The sequence below is a fragment of the Pinus tabuliformis genome, chromosome 1_2 (genome assembly GCF_031772625.1).
Source record: "Pinus tabuliformis cultivar Carrire ecotype Pingquan chromosome 1_2, CPIR1, whole genome shotgun sequence".
In the NCBI taxonomy this organism is placed as follows: domain Eukaryota; kingdom Viridiplantae; phylum Streptophyta; class Pinopsida; order Pinales; family Pinaceae; genus Pinus; species Pinus tabuliformis.
In genome coordinates this window covers 91,440,957-91,449,302 of record NC_142298.1, presented here as the reverse complement: position 1 = coordinate 91,449,302, position 8,346 = coordinate 91,440,957, and positions in this window count along the sequence as shown.

Sequence of the window (8,346 nt, the reverse complement as noted above, 5' to 3'; positions counted from 1 at the left end):
ATATGTTGAGAAAAAAATGACATAATATATTCAACATATAATAGGGGGTAGAGGGTTTTTTTATTGCGAGGTATAAAAAATGGAGCTCATAGTAGGGGTTTTTTAAATTGGGAAGGCGTATTGGGTTCATATTGCTAGGGGGTTAAATAATGTGCCTTTTAGAGGTATTTTATAATATGTAGTCAAATTAAGGGTATTGTTTAGTATGCCATGAACACACATGATATGTCATAAGTTCATTGAGTGAAGCCCCAGTGGGGGAAAAAACTGTTTGTATTACCCAATCAAAACGTGAGTTAGGGGTATGCCATGGGTGATAGTATTAGCTTGAAACTTTGGTTGTTTCTCTCTCAAGTATAGTTATGACATTGAAAGATACATCAAGCAGCTTGATAGGTGCACTAGGTTGTGCCTTGGGATCAGTAAGTGAGATATTAAGTGACTATTTTCATAAAGGATGTATGGTCCCAATATGATACATAGTAGTGTTAGCTCCTAGTATAGTAAGTGATGGGATGATAGAGTGATCTAAACACTCAAAAAGTGGTGGCTTACTATGGCAATGTGATAGTGGATCTAAATATGAAAGAATGACATAGATCTCACCCAACTCTACACAATAGTCTAGTGTAGAGATAATAGCATACATACAGTCAATCCATGGATGACCAAGCAATAGATGAAATGAAAAGTCCTTCTCGATGAGAAACTAGAGTATGACTAATGTGATAGGACCTATAGTGATGGACCACTTTATTACTGCCATTTCAACAATCTTATAGGAATCATAAGCATGACGTGTACTTTTGGTTACAAATGTGTGTATTCGTTTAGTGCATATTCAATAGAGATAATAAGAGACTACATTTACCCTAGAAAAGTAGTCAATGAAGACATGCTTCATGTAGTAAAGTATTACTATACACTCGATGAAAAGAGTAAGGTCATGTGCAATAATGGATGAACTATCTAATGGCATAACACTAAGATCAAAGGAAAAAGATTTGTGGAAAAAGAAGACTCCCATGGACCCCTAGGAGTTCAGTCTATGGATATATTACTTTCTCATTCTGGAGGGATACTAAAAGGTGGGCTAGGTGGATCAGGCAGTCAATGGGGATACTAAGGGACTTTCTATTTCCTAAGAGATCCCGTTCATTAGCGGCTGCAGGGTCAGGTTGATTGGATTGATGAGGGGTGCTGGCCTGACTATATTCCCCTACATGGAATGTTTCTTCCCTATCTTTGGATATTTCTATATCAGGTGCTATGACCGATGAGCCTCCTTCGGCTAAGTGTTTACATAGGTTTGGTTTACTGATTTGGGCTTCTATGACCCTACAATACTTGAATGGCTCCTTATCAGCCTGAATGTTGTAGGTCTGGCCCTCATATTCATATTTCAGACATTGATGTAATGTGGAAGGTATTGCTTTCCTTTCATGAATCCATGGTCTTCCTAATAGAATATTGTAAGGCAAGTCGAAGAATCCGTGACTACTTAATAATCGTTCAATACTGCTGCTTCCCAACCAACTTTATGTATGCTATCTCTCGGTTAACACCTTGCCTATGTATCTCGCGTACGGTCTTCGGATCAACCTGGATCCCCGAGTATTTTATCCGCGTGTGCCATCCCTTCCCTAACGCCTGAAGGGTGAATTGAGTCTGGCTGCCAGGGTATCTCGCTCGCGTGCGCGTGATGGTCTTGAGGCCTATTTAGTTTAGTAACGGCGGGATGACTTCCATCCAACTTTCCTTGGTGCAGCCTACTTGATGCGATGTTGGCAGGTTTGGATAACGCCTGTGCTACCTGATATGACACGTGACGGACTGACGATTGCTGCGAGCTTTCCTCAGCCGGATTGGATGTGTGGCATGATGTGAACTGGGCTTCTGTAGGACCGGGAATTCGGTCTAGATTGGGCCTAACTACCCTTTGATCTATCCTATTGACTTCCATTTGCGAAGGCCCGATTCTATTTCTTGCTTGCGTACGATTTTCTTCCATCCAGCGATAAGCAGAGGTTGTGGGACAGAAGCAGCTAAAGATATTTAGACCCATAGCCAGCAGCAGTTCCACCAGCAACATCCGAGCTAGTATCCGAGCCAACAGCAGCATCTAAGGCGGAGGCACCACCATTACTAGCACCAGATCGAGATTGACGTATATAGGGAGATGCTTACTCATTTCATGGGGTTTCAAGCATGGATGAATGCTGGGGTATAGGTGCAGACTCTAGCACAACATAATATATCACTGAATCTGGACCTAGATCTGCTAGGTATCTATCTCGATCTCAATCTGGGCGAGGGTTCACTCTGCTGTAAGAATTCCATTCCATGCTGGGGCTCTCCTCTTGATTTCGGCCTTCCATCTGTTTACCTTCCATCGGGTGTTCATCGGTCACCTGTATTCTCACCCACCCTCAACTCGCCCGTATTCACCCGTTATATCGCATCCATCATAAGCTGCCCGTCCTTTTACTTTTTAGCAATGACGAGATCTCTTAACGACGTGCTTCGATGAAGAAATGAATAATCGTTAAAGACTGCCATTGATTGAGATTTTGTGATGCCTTCCAGCGGTTATTCCATTCGACCTACTACCATCACCTATGAGGTCTGCTCTTGCGGGTTGACTTGCGGCTTTCACTTTGATTCATTATTACTTGACACAATTATGAATATTCACGGAGGCATAGGGACATTTCGCCGGGGACGTACCCATTATTTATCCCACCCCAACCCATTGATATCTTTTATGTCGACTTGAACTATACACCGGAGATGCACACCCTTTTGAACTTGTTTCAAAATGCTTTGACTTATTATACCTAAAGACCGATTGACGTGTTTCAATCTATATAAGTCTCCGTGTGGGTACCTTGTCTTGGCTAGTATGGCCTCGTTGGGGCCGCCTGCTCCTCTAGACTTCTTAGCTTAGATGGGGGTTGACTACTATTTCAGGGCTCTCCAGCCTCTACTAGCAGCGGTCCGCACGACTGATGGCTTCCACCAGCAGCTTTCCCCTCCTTTTCATTCATTTCATTTTGAGGAGGGAAAGTCTAGATCAATATTGCTCCTTTCTCTTACCCGGCCTCTGACCAACCACGACCCGCCCTCTTCATGCATCGATAAGGCAGAGAAAAGACTTCTTGAAGTGAAGAGGGCTTCACTTCACTTTATCTCCCGCCGGAATAGGCTACTAAAGTTTGTACCGCTTTAGTGGAGGGAGGGGAAGGGGGATGGACAGGAGTTGTAAATAACTCATCTGAGACTGGATGCAGAAATATGGGATGATGGGGAAATAATTGGGGAATGAATGGCCCAAAATAGAGATCTCGGGGAGCAGTGGAGGGAGGGATAAATGGCATGGATTGACCTTCAAAATAGCAATAGAATAACTGCTATAAATCCTATATTATTGACTATAAGAAATGAGGTTGTTGAATCACGTCTGCCTCTCTATCTCACTAACTCCTTGCCCCCGGAGGGACAAGCGGCTTGGCACCTTTCTTTCATTTTCTTTGATCGTTCGAGTGTCGATCGAGCTCGGAGAAAAGGCTTTGTAGTCTTTTCAAAGGCTTTCAAAGCGGTGACTACTATAACACCAGTCTCTTAGATATATGTATAAATTCAGTATTTATATGAAACAAGTTGATAGATTCGTGGTTGTCCGCTGTATAGTTGGAGTTGGGAACTCGGTTTATTCTTGCTCCTCTATATTAGAAGTCCCCTAAACCGATCCACCAGAGCTATTCCCGATTTCTTATATAGAGGATAGGCTATATATAAGAGCATTTAAGGAGGACCGGTAGGGTGCGTAGCACGCTCGACTAATAAGGATGCGTAAGCAGGCTCGACTGTTAAGGAGAGGACCTTTAGGTACTCGACCCCAAGGACCTTTAGGTGCTCGACTGTTAAGGATGCATAAGCAGGCTCGACTGTTAAGGAGAGGACCTTTAGGTACTCGACTCTTTTTTTACTTATTTGGGGGGGCCAATAAGTAAACCCAAGAGGGAGAGGATGCGCAAGCAGGCTCGACTGTTAAGGACCTTTAGGTACTCGACCATAAGGGAGAGGAGAGGACCCTTTAGGGGGCTCGACTGATAAGGACCTTTAGGTACTCGACCCCAAGGACCTTTAGGTTCTCGACTGTTAAGGATGCGTAAGCAGGCTCAACTGTTAAGGAGAGGACCTTTAGGTACTCGACTCTTTTTTTACTTATTTGGGGGGGCCAATAAGTAAACCCAAGAGGGAGAGGATGCGTAAGCAGGCTCGACTGTTAAGGACCTTTAGGTACTCGACCATAAGGGAGAGGAGAGGACCCTTTAGGGGGCTCGACTGTTAAGGACCCTTTAGGGGGCTCGACTGATAAGGAGAGGAGAGGAGAGGAGAGGGGCTCACCATTCCGATGGTGAGGACCGACAGGGGCTCGACTGTTAAGGAGAGGATTTCAGTTCTCGACTTAGGCACTACATTTCTATAGTAGGCCGTCTTCCAGTTCTCCCTCCTCCCTCGATCGTCGTCTTATGTCCAATCCTGCTTGCTCAGTATGGTTGTGCTTATCCCAAATTAGGTATTGTCTTTCTTCCCTTCTCTGATCTGTTAAACCCATTCGTGTTTCATCGATCTTTATACGAAGACTGAAGAGGTGATTTCTTTCCTGCTTAGATCACTCTATATTCGTCCGAGGTACTCCAACACATAGTCGATCGAATTAAAGAAAGTGATGATTGATTGATCGAGTAAGTATTGATTTCTTTATTGATTTCATTTTTTTATTTCATGGTGCTTATTGATTTGAAAAAGTAGCCCTCATTTTCGAGCAAGCAGGTAGTGCCGATATAAAACCATTAACCTCAGTGTTTGAGGTAGGTGACCCTTATCTGATTCATCTGACTCATCATCATTTCCTTTTCTATCTCTAACAACTAGAGAGCTCACTCAAGGCTGTTAGTCGTTCCCGGTCTGCTCTCCACTTCAACTCTCTTCTAACACCCAATGGCATAGTCCATGATTCGTCTGTATGCAAAATGAGAAGTGCATAGTCCGTCTCAATGTTTGTGAATGCTTGAAGTCAGTTTCTTGTCCGTCCAGTGCTATTCTGGTTGATCCTTCTTAAGTCAATTGGTTAGGGACTCGATTGAGGAGAAGCCTTCGGTCTCGGCCATGCCATCCGGCTCTAAGCTCATTTCTTTCAATGTGTTCTTGCTCAGAGCATCAGTCCAGGCCGAACCAGTGCCCGAAAACGTCGAGATCTCAACATCTGATTGATCGAAAGCCGTCTTACTTAAAGTGAATCATGAATTAATATTGATAAAGATCAGGAAAGATCAAAGAAAGATCGACATCTTCCTTCAATGGAAGTTGGCTTCAATGTAGTCTTTCAAAAGGTTGGTACAAATAAATATCAAGCTGGGAATCCTTGTCTTCCCTGCCCTGTATAAATCCATCCATCTATGGGCTTCACTAGTCCCCACTGTACAGAGAGAGAAAAATCCATACCGGCCGGGCTTGTTTCCCTTGATGGGAAAGATACAACATCCTTGACACAGCTTGCTTGACCTTAAGGGAGATTAAGTGACCATAGACCGCACGCAAATGGCCTTTTAGACTATTTCTTAGGTCTATGCAGCGCTCCCCAGCTTGGGCGTGTCAAGTAGCCGTAAAACGCACGCAAATGGCCTTTCAGACTATATTGATAGCTCGGCGAATAGAGAGGGCTTCCGAACGAACTGGAAATTAGCTTGAAGGCAGGCTTACTGCTTGCTAGATTGATTGTAGCCGAAACTTCATTGAAATCACATAAATAATGTATGCTCTTCGAGCAAGAGCCAATGGAAAAATTGATCATACCAGGTCGGTCGAGATCTCAGGCCTAGCAGAGAAAGCGGGTATCAGGCTTCCTTACCCTAGTATCCACCTTCATTTATAGTAGCGGAATTCCAATTTATAGTAGCGGAATTTCAATTTACTTATTGGGTGGGGGGGCGTTGGTCGAGAGTCCGACATGCTCACTCTCTCCTTAACAGTCGAGCATGCTTACGCATCCTGAAATAGATTCTATATGTTGCGGTACCCTGAATTCGGTGAGCCTTTCATGTAATCAGAGAAAGCGGTATCAGGCCTTGAAATATTGACCGACCTGGAGAGATTTCAAGATGATATATGCTATTTTCAGGCTCTTGCTAGTAGTGGAATTTCAATTTACTTATTGGGTGGGGGGCGTTGGTCGAGAGTTCGACATGCTCACCCTCTCCTTAACAGTCGAGCATGCTTACGCATCCTGAAATAGATTCTATATGCAACAGTACCCCGAATTCGGTGAGCCCTTCATGCTCTCAGAGAAAGCGGTATCAGGCCTTGAAATCAAGACCAACCTGGAGAGATTGAGAGGGCTGAGACACCTATTTTCAAAGATAGGAGGGAAGGAAGGAACTACTTGCCTGACTCATTTGACTTTCCCCTCGACCCGTATCCGTCGGTAACTAGAGCTGGAAGAAATGAATGAGATATATGGGCATATGTCATTATGCATGAATGAATTATATATGTCATTACGCATCAAAACCTTCGCCTCCTCTCCTTATCAGTCGAGCCTGTTAGAGAAAAGTGAGAAGGATTAGAGGTGGGAAGATGGGCGACCATCACAATTGTATGTTGGAGCATCACTGCTAAATGTGGTAGTCAGGTAAAAAGATAAAAGGGAGGAATTAGATAAAGTATTCCTTTGGAAATTGTTGTTAATATTCTATATATTCTTTGTATAAATAAAGGGAGTTCTCTAAACTCATGCAATATTTGATATATGTTAATGTGTGTTACATCCATGAATAAGTGGACAACAATATGACATCCAAGTGGGTTGGTTGGGTCCATTGAAGTAATGGACAATGATATGGAAACCATGAAAATGGCATAGAAAGGGGGTTTTCCTAAACTTAATATTGCTTGGCATAATGGGGTGTATGTTATAATAAGGAATTTGATGATGATTACCTAAATGTATGTAAAGCCATTGTGGCAGATAGGCTCTTTCAAGGGATCATTCTTATGGAAGAGTGATTGTTTAAATTTGATGCATACATTAATGGCTTGTTGGGATAACATAACAAAATTATCCAAAGAGGTTCTTGGATGTGGGAGGAAATTTTATCGAGTAAGGGGAATTCTTACTACTATTTATTTGATCATCATGATATTATGACATTGATGTTATGTCATGATTTAATTAATAGGGAATGTTGAAGGTTATGTCAGCAAATAAAGAGCAATGTGATTTGCGGCATGTTCGAACAAGCATGGGAAAGTTGAGGAACCATAGACATGGGTTTGGGTTGTGGGCACAACAATCGTGGAAAGACAATAGAGGTGGTATTGCTTGGTTCATGTGGGTAGAGATGGTGTAGTCTATGGATTCTCTATGATATTGTGTAATGTGTATATGTTGTATTGTGCCATGTGTATTTGTGTATATGTTGTATTGTGCTATGTGTATATGTGTTTTATAATATGTTGGAACATATACAATTCCCAGAATGGGGATTTCCTAAGCCTGGGAGTTGTGATGGTAAATAATATTTTTTCAATAGAGAACTATCAGAATTGGTAGTGCCCATACTCACGCGAAGCAAATGGGATTGTTTATATATACTTGCCACTAGATGCTTCCGAGGTTTGGTAATCAATCTAGTGTGTATGAGTGACTAATTTGGCTACAACGATGGCCAAGTACCCTACATTGATGGAAAAGGGATGCTTGGTATGGACATATACTCACCCATGAAGCTTATGGGGTGACTTGAGGAATTGATGCAACATGAAAGTGCTTAAATTATGCAGTTGGGGGTATCATCAAGGTATCAAGAGAATATGAGCTATTAAAGAAATGATTATCCAATAATACAACTAATAAAGGAATGATCATCCAATCCATGTAATGATTAGATAACTAATGAGACAACAATCATACAACCCATGTAATGATTAGACTCATATTTGAGGTATTTAATTGACCTACACTACATGCAATGAGTGCGGTTAATGCTAATCTACGATGTGTTATGTTAAAATGAGGTAAATATTATAAATAGACAAAATTGATCTGATAACCATCCCAAGAAAATTTTAAAAGATTTCATTTTATTTAATCCAAATATGGAAAGGTATGTTTAATGTATATCAAGTAATATTTAGTAAGCAATTATAATACCAGTACATTTACCAACCATAAACACATGTCAAATTGAAATCACAAGTGCCTATATAAGAAATAATTTAAAAGTTTATATCTATCTATCTATCTATCTATCTATCTATCTATCTATATATATATATATA